Raw genomic sequence first — 13,222 nt, 5'->3', positions numbered from 1 at the left:
GCCGCTATGTGCCCTGGCGTGCGCCGCCATGGCCGCCATGGCTGTGTCGACCATCTCCTCCCGGGTAAGTGCTCCTCCTTCTCCTCTGCTACCTGTTCTACCTCTTCTCCTTCCTCTGGATGCCCTGGCATCCATCTTGTTGTGTTGTTGCTGCTCCTGCGCCTATGTGCTCTGCGCCATGCTAGCTCTGGTGCTGCTATGATGTGCTAGTTGCTGCTGCCATATGCGCCATGGATACTAGCTGTTGTGCTTGTGCTTCTGCTATGCGTATGCTGCTACTGTGTGTGCTGCTCTTCTCTAGACCTTGCTGTTGTAACTCATGAGCTCTTGCTCATGAGTACACTGTGATGATTATGCTTTGTTAATTTGTGCTAGCTGCTATCCTGTTACTGGGCATCCATGTGTAGTGGTAACTCTTGCTCCTGGCCTGATTACTGTGAGTAATCCTTGCTTTCTGCAAGTGCCAGTGCCCCTGGTGTGTTGTGTGTAGGGTTGTGAATCTTGGAAATGCTCAATTGAGCATAGCTGTTGACTAGATAACACCATCCCTTGATGGTGTGCTTCTGGATACAATTGTATTTAATTTATTTGTTTATCTATGATGCAATTGTTCAGGTTATGTGGCTGTTTAATTCATATTGTCAATGTAATGGTGCTGGGCTTGGTTCTAGCATGCCTTAGCATGCTTTAGCAAGCTCTGGTGGTCAAATGATCATCAGATGCTTGTTGATTGCTGATACGTCTCAAACGTATCTATAATTTCTTATGTTCCATGCTACTTTTATGATGATACTCACATGTTTTATACACACTTTATGTCATTATTATGCGTTTTCCGGAACTATCCTATTAACGAGATGCCAAAGTGCCGCTTCCGTTTTCTCGCTGTTTTTGGTTTCGTAAATCCTAGTAAGGAAATATTCTCGGAATTGGACGAAATTAACGCCCAGCATCTTGTAATTCCACGAAGCTTCCAGAACACCCGAGAGGGACCAGAGGAGAGCCACAGGGGGCCCACACAGGGTGGCGGCGCGGCCCAGGGGGAGGGGGGCGCGCCCCCCTATTGTGTGGCACCCCCGTAACCCTTCCGACTCCTCCTCTTCGCCTATTTAAGCCTCCCTGACCTAAATCTTCGATACGAAAAAGCCACGGTACGAGAAACCTTCCAGAGCCGCCGCCATCGCGAAGCCAAGATCTGGGGGACAGAAGTCCCTGTTCCGGCACGCCGCCGGGACGGGGAAGTGCCCCCGGAAGGCATCCTCATCAACACCACCGCCATCTTCATCACCGCTGCTGTCTCCCATGAGGAGGGAGTAGTTCTCCCCCGAGGCTAAGGGCTGTACCGGTAGCTATGTGGTTAATCTCTCTCTCATGTACTTCAATACAATGATCTCATGAGCTGCCTTACATGATTGAGATCCATATGATGAGCTTTGTAATCTAGATGTCGTTATGCTATTCAAGTGGATTTTACTTATGTGATCTCCGGAGACTCCTTGTCCCACGTGTGTAAAGGTGACAGAGTGTGTGCACCGTGTGGGTCCCTGAGGCTATATTTCACAGAATACTTATTCACCGAGTTATGATTTGAGTTGGATGTCTCTATGAAATTGTGGTGTGTTAGTACCTCCTATGAATGCTCACAGTGACAGCGTGGGGTGTTTATTAGTACTTGGGAATACATCTTTAAGGTTTGCCTACTTGATGAATTAGTGTTCGTTATCTTTCCAAAGAGTAATTCAGAATCGCATAGTGAAGTGCTTATTTATATTCCTTTATGATTGCAATGTTGAGAGTGTCCATGATACGTCTCCGACGTATCGATAATTTCTTATGTTACATGCCATATTATTGATGATACCTACATGTTTTATGCACACTTTATGTCATATTCGTGCATTTTCTGGAACTAACCTATTAACAAGATGCCGAAGAGCCACTTCCTGTTTTCTGCTGTTTTTGGTTCCAGAAATCCTAGTAACGAAATATTCTCGGAATTGGACGAAATCAAGTCCCATGGTCCTATTTTGCCACGAACCTTCCAGAACACCCGAGAGCCGCCGGAGGGAAGCCCCCGGGGGCCCCACACCACACCCCGGCGCGGCCGCAGGGGGGCCGCGCCGCCCTATGGTGTGGGCCCCTCGTGCCCCCTCCGAGGCTGCCCTTCCGCCTATTTAAAGCCTCCGTCGCGAAAACCCCGAGGCGAAGAACCACGATACGGAAAACCTTCCGCAGCCGCCACCATCGCGAAGCCAAGATCCGGGGGACAGGAGTCTCTCGTTCCCGGCACCCCGCCGGAGCGGGGAAGTGCCCCCGGAAGGCTTCTCCATCGACACCGCTGCCATCTCCACCGCCATCTTCATCACCGCTGCTGCTCCCATGAGGAGGGAGTAGTTCTCCATCGAGGCTCGGGGCTGTACCGGTAGCTATGTAGTTCATCTCTCTCCTATGTGCTTCAATACAATAATCTCATGAGCTGCCTTACATGATTGAGATTCATATGATGATGCTTGTAATCTAGATGTCACTATGCTAGTCAAGTGCGTTTTACTTATGTGATCTCCGGAGACTCCTTGTCCCACGTGTGTAAAGGTGACAAGTGTGTGCACCGTGTGGGTCTCTTAGGCTATATTTCACGTAATACTTACTCACCGTTATGAATGGCGTAGTGAAGTGCTTATTTATATCTCTTTATGATTGCAATGTGTTTGTATCACAATTTATCTATGTGCTACTCTAGCAATGTTATTAAAGTAGTTTTATTCCTCCTACACGGTGTAATGGTGACAGTGTGTGCATCCGTGTTAGTACTTGGCGTATGCTATGATCATGATCTCTTGTAGATTGTGAAGTTAACTATTGCTATGATAGTATTGATGTGATCTATTCCTCCTACATAGTGTGAAGGTGACAAGTGTGCATACTATGTTAGTACTTGGTTTAGTCTTATTGATCTTTCATGCACTCTAAGGTTATTTAAATATGAACATTGAATTGTGGAGCTTGTTAACTCCGGCATTGAGGGTTCGTGTAATCCTACGCAATGTGTTCATCATCCAACAAGAGTGTAGAGTATGCATTTATCTATTCCGTTATGTGATCAAAGTTGAGAGTGTCCACTAGTGAAAGTCTAATCCCTAGGCCTTGTTCCTAAATATCGCTATCGCTGCTTGTTTACTCGTTTTATCGCGTTACTACCGCTGCGTTACTACCGCTGCGTTACTACTTCTTGTTTACTCGTCCCGGGCAAAGCACTTTTCCGGTGCCGTTGCTACTACTTATTCATACCACCTCGTATTTCACTATCTCTTCGCCGAACTAGTGCACCTATTAGGTGTGTTGGGGACACAAGAGACTTCTTGCTTTGTGGTTGCAGTGGTTGCATGAGAGGGATATCTTTGACCTCTTCCTCCCCGAGATCGATAAACCTTGGGTGATCCACTTAAGGGAAACTTGTCGCTGTTCTACAAACCTCTCGCTCTTGGAGGCCCAACACCTGCCTACAAGAATAGAAGCTCCCGTAGACATCAAGCACTTTTCTCGGCGCCGTTGCTCGGGGAGGAAAGGTAAAAAGGCACTCATACTCCGGCTCTGTGTAACAGTATTTTTCTCGGCGCCATTGTGTTTGTGCTCGAAGCTATTTCCTTTAGATACCGCAATTGCATCTTTTTGTTTCTTGTTTACACTAGTTTGGCATAATGGACAACAATGAGCTTCTTATTCTATTTCCCGATTTAAAACATGGATTGTTTGATGCGAAAATTAAAAAACCTATGGAATCTTATTTGCATGCTGGTAGTAATATTAGTATGAACGCTTTGAACACCATTGTTGATAATAATATAGAAAGTTCTAAGCTTGGGGAAGCTTGTTTTCATGATATCTTTAGTCCCCCAAGCATTGAGGAGAAAATTTTCTTTGATGATACTTTGCCTCCTATTTATGATGATTATAATGATATTGGTCTTTTGGTGCCACCTACTATGGAGAGTAAATTTTTTTGTGATTATACTATGCCTCCTACACTTGATGAGAATAATAATGATAGCTACTTTGTTGAATTTGCTCCCACTATTACTAATAAAATTGATTATGCCTATGTGGAGAGTAATAATTTTATGCATGAGACTCATGATAAGAATGCTTTATGTGATAGTTATATTGTTGAGTTTTCTCATGTTGCTACTGAAAGTTATTATGAGAGAGGAAAATATGGTTGTAGAAATTTTCATGTTACTAAAATGCCTCTCTATGTGCTGAAATTTTTGAAGCTACACTTGTTTTATCTTCCTATGCTTGTTACTTTGCTCATCTTGAACTTGTTTATTTACAAGATTCCTATGCATAGGAAGCATGTTAGACTTAAATGTGTTTTGAATTTGCCTCTTGATGCTCTCTTTTGCTTCAATTACTATTTCTTGCGAGTGCATCATTAAAACTGCTGAGCACATCTTAATGGCTATAAAGAAAGAACTTCTTGGGAGATAACCCATGTGTTATTTTGCTACTGTACTTTATTTTATATTTGTATCTTGGAAGTTGTTTACTACTGTAGCAACCTCTCCTTATCTTAGTTTTGTGTTTTGTTGTGCCAAGTAAAGTCTTTGATAGTAAAGTAAGTACTAGATTTGGATTACTGCGCAGTTCCAGATTTCTTTGCTGTCACGAATCTGGGTCTACCTCCCTGTAGGTAGCTCAGAAAATTAAGCCAATTTACGTGCATGATCCTCAGATATGTACGCAACTTTCATTCAATTTGAGCATTTTCATTTGAGCAAGTCTGGTGGCCTAATAAAATCCATCTTTACGGACTGTTCTGTTTTGACAGATTCTGCCTTTTATTTCGCATTGCCTCTTTTGCTATGTTGGATGAATTTATTTGATCCATTAATGTCCAGCAGCTTTATGCAATGTCCAGAAGTGTTAAGAATGATTGTGTCACCTCTGAACATGTTAATTTTTATTGTGCACTAACCCTCTAATGAGTTGTTTCGAGTTTGGTGTGGAGGAAGTTTTCAAGGATCAAGAGAGGAGTATGATGCAATATGATCAAGGAGAGTGAAAGCTCTAAGCTTGGGGATGCCCCGGTGGTTCACCCCCGCATATTCTAAGAAGACTCAAGCGTTTAAGCTTGGGGATGCCCAAGGCATCCCCTTCTTCATCGACAACATTATCGTGTTCCTCCCCCGAAACTATATTTTTATTCAGTCACATCTTATGCACTTTGCTTGGAGCGTCGGTTTGTTTTTGTTTTTTTGTTTTGTTTGAATAAAATGGATCCTAGCATTCACTTTATGGGAGAGAGACACGCTCCGCTGTAGCATATGGACAAGTATGTCCTTAGGCTCTACTCATAGTATTCATGGCGAAGTTTCTTCTTCGTTAAATTGTTATATGGTTGGAATTGGAAAATGCTACATGTAGTAACTCTAAAATGTCTTGGATAATTTGATACTTGGCAATTGTTGTGCTCATGTTTAAGCTCTTGCATCATATACTTTGCACCCATTAATGAAGAAACACTTAGAGCTTGCTAATTTGGTTTGCATATTTGGTTTCTCTAGAGTCTAGATAACATCTAGTATTGAGTTTTGAACAACAAGGAAGACGGTATGGAGTCTTATAATGTTTACAATATGTCTTTTATGTGAGTTTTGCTGTACCGTTCATCCTTGTGTTTGTTTCAAATAACCTTGCTAGCCTAAACCTTGTATCGAGAGGGAATACTTCTCATGCATCCAAAATACTTGAGCCAACCACTATGCCATTTGTGTCCACCATACCTACCTACTACATGGTATTTATCCGCCATTCCAAAGTAAATTGCTTGAGTGCTACCTTTAAAATTCCATCATTCACCTTTGCAATATATAGCTCATGGGACAAATAGCTTAAAAACTATTGTGGTATTGAATATGTACTTATGCACTTTATCTCTTATTAAGTTGCTTGTTGTGCGATAACCATGTTTCTGGGGACGCCATCAACTATTCTTTGTTGAATATCATGTGAGTTGCTATGCATGTCCGTCTTGTCTGAAGTAAGAGAGATCTACCACCCTTATGGTTGGAGCATGCATATTGTTAGAGAAGAACATTGGGCCGCTAACTAAAGCCATGATTCATGGTGGAAGTTTCAGCTTTGGACATATATCCTCAATCTCATATGAGAATAATAATTGTTGCCACATGCTTATGCATTAAAGAGGAGTCCATTATTTGTTGTCCATGTTGTCCCTGTATGGATGTCTAAGTTGAGAATAATCAAAAGTGAGAAATCCAAAATGCGAGCTTTCTCCTTAGACCTTTGTACAAAGGGCATGGAGGTACCCCATTGTGACACTTGGTTAAAACATGTGCATTGCAAAGATCCGGTAGTCCAAGCTAGTTAGGACAAGGTGCGGGCACTATTAGTATACTATGCATGAGACTTGCAACTTGTAAGATATAACTTTCATAACTCATATGCTTTATTACTACCGTTGACAAAATTGTTTCATGTTTTCAAAATAAAAGCTCTAGCACAAATATAGCAATCGATGCTTTCCTCTTTGAAGGACCATTCTTTTACTTTTACTAGGACATTTGCCCGTGCGTTGCTACGGCACGTTGCGTGATGGAAGACGAACGTGATGCGTTGTCGGTGGCTGCGCTCTTCTCTGTCATCCCGGCCAGCGCTCGCCACACAGCCACCAAGCTCCTCTACCGCCGGCATTCTCATTACTTCTAATATTATCCCTGCTTTTTATTTCAAATTAAAAAATAGCCTTATTTTTATTTTTTTATTTTTAAAAAGTAGATTTCTATGGGAAACATAAATAAAATCTTTTGAGTGCGAGACGAGCACATTTGCCCAGCCAGCCACCTCCTTCGGCCCAAGTCATCTCATCACCCGAGCAAACCCTAGATCGAATCGCACTCCTTAGTTTTGCAAACACAACGATGCGTTGGTTACACTGACAACAACGAAACACTGTCTATGCACCGATGCATCTCATGATGTCCATATGTCTCTCTAGTACGATACACTATTAGATATTTTTGGTGTTATGTTGACGTGATGCACCATCATCTATTATAAAAAAATTAGTAAAAAGATTTTGGCAAAATAAAACAAAAGACTGTGTGAGTAGCCCAGCAAACCAATAGAACAAAAAAATCCCTTTGATTGTGTGAGCAGCCCAAAACGGCCCAGCCGGCCACCAAACCCTAGTCCCCTTGGTTCTTTTCTATTCAGCCCCCTGAATCATCTTTTGTAAAGCGATCCAGTCCGAGGACCCCATCCCGAGCGCCTCCGCATGCACAGAAAGTCAAGGACGACGCCCCTCGTCCCCCCAAAGGCCCAAACAGCACTCGCTACCGCCCCGCCGTCCCCGCCTCCACCGTGTGGGGAGAGCGTCTCGAGCTCCAGCAGGAATCATCCTCCGGCGTGCCCCTCGTCCCCCAACCAGCGCTCGCTCGCCGCCCCACCCCCGGCCGTCCCCGCCTCCGCCGTGTGGGCCACCTGACTGAGCGTCTCGAGCTCCAGAAGGAAACATCCTCCGGCATGTTGCTAAAAGCTCGCCGTGCTGCTTCGCCGCGGCCTGCCCCCGTCTCAAGCCATCCATCCTGTGGATCCACGGCCGCTCAACCCTCTCGCCGCTACCGCCGCTGGCTTGGCCATCTCGGACCGTCAATGACCTCCGCCCCGACGGGCGCTCAGTCCCATTCTCTCTCGCCCGCTCTTTTCGATACCCAGCGCCATCGTCGACCCCCGACGGTACTATCAGACCAATCAATGGTGGTACTTGTTGATTCACCTCGCTGAAATTTCATGCCAATTAGAATGCATATAAACCGGTGGTATTCTTTGTAAAGGAATGATACGTCTCCAACGTATCGATAATTTCTTGTGTTCCATGCCACATTATTGATGTTATCTACATGTTTTATGCACACTTTATGTCATATTCGTGCATTTTCTGGAACTAACCTATTAACAAGATGCCGAAGTGCCGCTTGCCGTTTTCTCGCTGTTTTTGGTTTCAGTAAATCCTAGTAAAGAAATATTCTCGGAATTGGACGAAATAAAAGCCCAGAGGCCTATTTTCTCACGAAGCTTCCGAAGTCCGAAGGAGAGACGAAGAGGGGCCACAGGGGCGCCAAACCCTAGGCGGCGCGGCCCCACCCCCGGCCGCGCCGGCCCGTGGTTTGGGCCCCCCGTGCCGCCTCTTGACCTGCCCTTCCGCCTACAAATAGCCTCCGTGACGAAACCCCCAGCACCGAGAGCCACGATACGGAAAACATTACCGAGACGCCGTCGCCGCCGATCCCATCTCGGGGATCCTCGAGATCGCCTCCGGCACCCTCGCCGGAGAGGGGATTCATCTCCCGGAGGACTCTACACCGCCATGGTCGCCTCCGGAGTGATGAGTGAGTAGTCTACCCCTGGACTATGGGTCCATAGCAGTAGCTAGATGGTTGTCTTCTCCCCATTGTGCTATCATTGTCTGGATCTTGTGAGCTGCCTATCATGATCAAGATCATCTATATGTAATTCTATATGTTGCGTTTGTTGGGATCCGATGAATAGAGAATACTTGTTATGTTGATTATCAAAGTTATGCTTATGTGTTGTTTATGATCTTGCATGCTCTCCGTTATTAGTAGATGCTCTGGCCAAGTAGATGCTTTTAACTCCAAGAGGGAGTACTTATGCTCGATAGTGGGTTCATGCCTGCATTGACACCGGGACAAGGATGTAAAGTTCTAAGGTTGTGTTGTGCTGTTGCCACTAGGGATAAAACATTGATGCTATGTCTAAGGATGTAGTTGTTGATTACATTACGCACCATACTTAATGCAATTGTCTGTTGTTTTGCAACTTAATACCGGAGGGGGTTCTGATGATAACCCGAAGGTGGACTTTTTAGGCATAGATGCAGCTTGGATGGCGGTCTATGTACTTTGTCGTAATGCCCAATTAAATCTCACTATACTCATCATGATATGTATGTGCATTGTCATGCTCTCTTTATTTGTCAATTGCCCAACTCGTAATTTGTTCACCCAACATGTCTGTTCGTCTTATGGGAGAGACACCTCTAGTGAACTGTGGACCCCGGTCCAATTCTCTTTACCGAAATACAATCTACCGCAATACTTGTTTCTACCGTTTTCTCCGCAAACAATCATCTTCCACACAATACGGTTAATCCTTTGTTACAGCAAGTCGGTGAGATTGACAACCTCACCGTTTCGTTGGGGCAAAGTAGCTTGGTTGTGTTGTGCAGGTTCCACGTTGGCGCCGGAATCTCTCGGTGTTGCGCCGCACTACATCCCGCCGCCATCAACCTTCAACGTGCTTCTTGGCTCCTCCCGGTTCGATAAACCTTGGTTTCTTTCTCGAGGGAAAACTTGCTGCTGTGCGCATCATACCTTCCTCTTGGGGTTGCCCAACGAACGTGTGAAATACACGCCATCAAGCTCTTTTTCCGGGCGCCGTTGTCGGGGAGATCAAGACACGCCGCAAGGGGAGTCTCCACTTCTCAATCTCTTTACTTTGTTTTTGTCTTGCTTTATTTTATTTACTACTTTGTTTGCTGCACTAAATCAAAATACAAAAAAAATTAGTTGCTAGTTCTACTTTATTTGCTATCTTGTTTGCTATATCGAAAACACAAAAAAATTAGTTTACTTGCATTTACTTTATCTAGTTTGCTTTATTTACTATCGCTAAAATGAGTAATCCTGAAGTTGAAGTTCGTTCATTTAAGCAACAAGGGGAGAATGTTTAAAAGATGCTTGGTATAGAATTAGTGATGCCCATAATAGGTGCACTAAGAAACACTCCACCACTATCCTACTCAGGAATTTTTATGTTGGTATCTCTAGCTGGAATAGATATGTTCTTGATTGTCTCGCTGGAGGTAACTTCCTAGGTGCTCCCGCTTTAGAAGCTAGTTGCATTATTGAGAGTTTATTTGGAACACCACCTGTTAATGAAACTAAAAGTGAAACCTCCCTTGAGGATGTTATGAAAAAATTGGAAACCATAGAGAAAAATTGTAGCATTGAAACTAAAATGGAAATATTACTGGATAATACTGATAAACTTGATAAAATCCTAGGAGAAATTAATGAAAGAATTGCTACTCTAGAAACTTGTGCTATCCATGATAATCAAACCCATAAAATTGGTAAACTTGAAGAAGCTATGAGAAAATTGGGTTCAACTTTTTCTTCTCTTAAATTTAATGAGAAAGCCTATGTGGGTAAGGAGCAAAAATTCATGTATGTCTCTAAGGTGCCTAAACCAAAGAATTACTATAGGCCTAAAATTGATAAAACTCCCAACACCGCTGGTAATGATGTTGATGCTCCATCCTTCGATAATACTTGATACACACTTTCTGCGCCTAGCTGAAAGGCGTTAAAGAAAAGCGCTTATGGGAGACAACCCATGTTTTTACCTACAGTACTTTGTTTTTATTTTGTGTCTTGGAAGTTGTTTACTACTGTAGCAACCTCTCCTTATCTTAGTTTTGAGTTTTGTTGTGCCAAGTTAAGCCGTTGATAGAAAAGTAAGTACTAGATTTGGATTACTGCGCAGTTCCAGATTTCTTTGCTGTCACGAATCTGAGCCCACTGCCCTGCAGGAAGCTCAGAAAATTATGCCAATTTACGTGCATGATCCTCAGATATGTACGCAACTTTCATTCAATTTGAGCATTTTCATTTGAGCAAGTCTGGTGCCATTTTAAAATTCGTCAATACGAACTGTTCTGTTTTGACAGATTCTGCCTTTTATTTCGCATTGCCTCTTTCGCTATGTTGGATGAATTTCTTTGATCCACTAATGTCCAGTAGCATTATGCAATGTCCAGAAGTGTTAAGAATGAGTGTGTCACCTCTGAATATGTCAATTTATATTGTGCACTAACCCTCTAATGAGTTGTTTCGAGTTTGGTGTGGAGGAAGTTTTCAAGGATCAAGAGAGGAGTATGATGCAACATGATCAAGGAGAGTGAAAGCTCTAAGCTTGGGGATGCACCCGGTGGTTCACCCCTGCATATATCAAGAAGACTCAAGCTGTCTAAGCTTGGGGATGCCCAAGGCATCCCCTTCTTCATCAACAAATTATCAGTGTTCCTCCCCTGAAACTACATTTTTATTCGGCCACATCTTATGTGCTTTTTCTTGGAGCGTCGTTTTGTTTTTGTTTTTGTTTTGTTTGAATAAAATGGATCCTAGCATTCACTTTATGGGAGAGATACACACTCCGCTGTAGCTTATGGACAAATATGTCCTTGGTTTCTACTCATAGTATTCATGGCGAAGTTTCTCCTTCGTTAAATTGTTATATGGTTGGAATTGGAAAATGATACATGTAGTAATTGCTATAAATGTTTTGGGTAATGTGATACTTGGCAATTGTTGTGCTCATGTTTAAGCTCTTGCATCATATGCTTTGCACCCATTAATGAAGAAATACATAGAGCATGCTAAAATTTGGTTTGCATATTTGGTTTCTCTAAGGTCTAGATAATTTCTAGTTTTGAGTTTGAACAACAAGGAAGACGGTATAGAGTATTATAATGCTTTCAATATGTCTTTTATGTGAGTTTTGCTGTACTAGTTCATCCTTGTGTTTGCCTCAAACAACCTTGCTAGCCTAAACCTTGTATCGAGAGGGAATACTTCTCATGCATCCAAAATACTTGAGCCAACCACTATGCCATTTGTGTCCACCATACCTACCTATACTACATGGTATTTTCCCGCCATTCCAAAGTAAATTGCTTGAGTTCTACCTTTAAAATTCCATCATTCACCTTTGCAATATATAGCTCATGGGACAAATAGCTTAAAAACTATTGTGGTATTGAATATGTAATTATGCACTTTATCTCTTATTAAGTTGCTTGTTGTGCGATAACCATGTTTACTCGGGGAACGCCATCAACTCTTTGTTGAATTTCATGTGAGTTGCTATGCATGTTCGTCTTGTCTCGAAGTAAGGGCGATCTACACCGAGTTGAATGGTTTGAGCATGCATATTGTGAGAGAAGAACATTGGGCCGCTAACTAAAGCCATGTTCCATGGTGGAAGTTTCAGTTTTGGACAAACATCCTCAAATCTCTAATGAGAAAAGAATTAATTGTTGTTAAATGCTTAAAGCATTAAAAGAGGAGTCCATTATCTGTTGTCTATGTTGTCCCGGTATGGATGTCTAAGTTGAGAATAATCAAAAGCGAGAAATCCAAATGCGAGCTTTCTCCTTAGACCTTTGTACAGAGCGGCATAGAGGTACCCTTTGTGATACTTGGTTAAAGCATATGTATTGCGGTGATAATCCAGGTAGTCCAAGCTAATTAGGACAAGGTGCGAGCACTATTAGTACACTATGCATGAGGCTTGCAACTTATAAGATATAATTTACATGATGCATATGCTTTATTACTACCGTTGACAAAATTGTTTCATGTTTTCAAAATCAAAGCTCTAGCACAAATATAGCAATCGATGCTTTTCCTCTATGAGGACCATTCTCTTTACTTTCAATGTTGAGTCAGCTCACCTATTTCTCTCCACCTCAAGAAGCAAACACTTGTGTGAACTGTGCATTGATTCTTACATACTTGCTTATTGCACTTATTATATTACTCTATGTTGACAATATCCATGAGATATACATGTTACAAGTTGAAAGCAACCGCTGAAACTTAATCTTCTTTTGTGTTGCTTCAATACCTTTACTTCGAATTATTGCTTTATGAGTTAACTCTTATGCAAGACTTATTGATGCTTGTCTTGAAATGCTATTCATGAAAAGTCTTTGCTTTATGATTCACTTGTTTACTCATGACATACACATTGTTTTGATCGCTGCATTCTCTACATATGCTTTACAAATAGTATGATCAAGTTTATGATGGCATGTCACTCCGTAAATTATCTTTGTTATCGTTTTACCTCGCTTCGGACGAGCGTAACTAAGCTTGGGATGCTGATACGTCTCCAACGTATCGATAATTTCTTGTGTTCCATGCCACATTATTGATGTTATCTACATGTTTTATGCACACTTTATGTCATATTCGTGCATTTTCCGGAACTAACCTATTAACAAGATGCCGAAGTGCCGCTTGTCGTTTTCTCGCTGTTTTTGGTTTCAGAAATCCTAGTAAAGAAATATTCTCGGAATTGGACGAAATAAAAGCCCGTGAGGCCTATTTTCTCA

The sequence above is a fragment of the Lolium rigidum genome, chromosome 3, assembly GCF_022539505.1.
Source record: "Lolium rigidum isolate FL_2022 chromosome 3, APGP_CSIRO_Lrig_0.1, whole genome shotgun sequence".
Classification (NCBI taxonomy): Eukaryota; Viridiplantae; Streptophyta; class Magnoliopsida; order Poales; family Poaceae; genus Lolium; species Lolium rigidum.
This window is presented reverse-complemented; position numbering follows the sequence as displayed.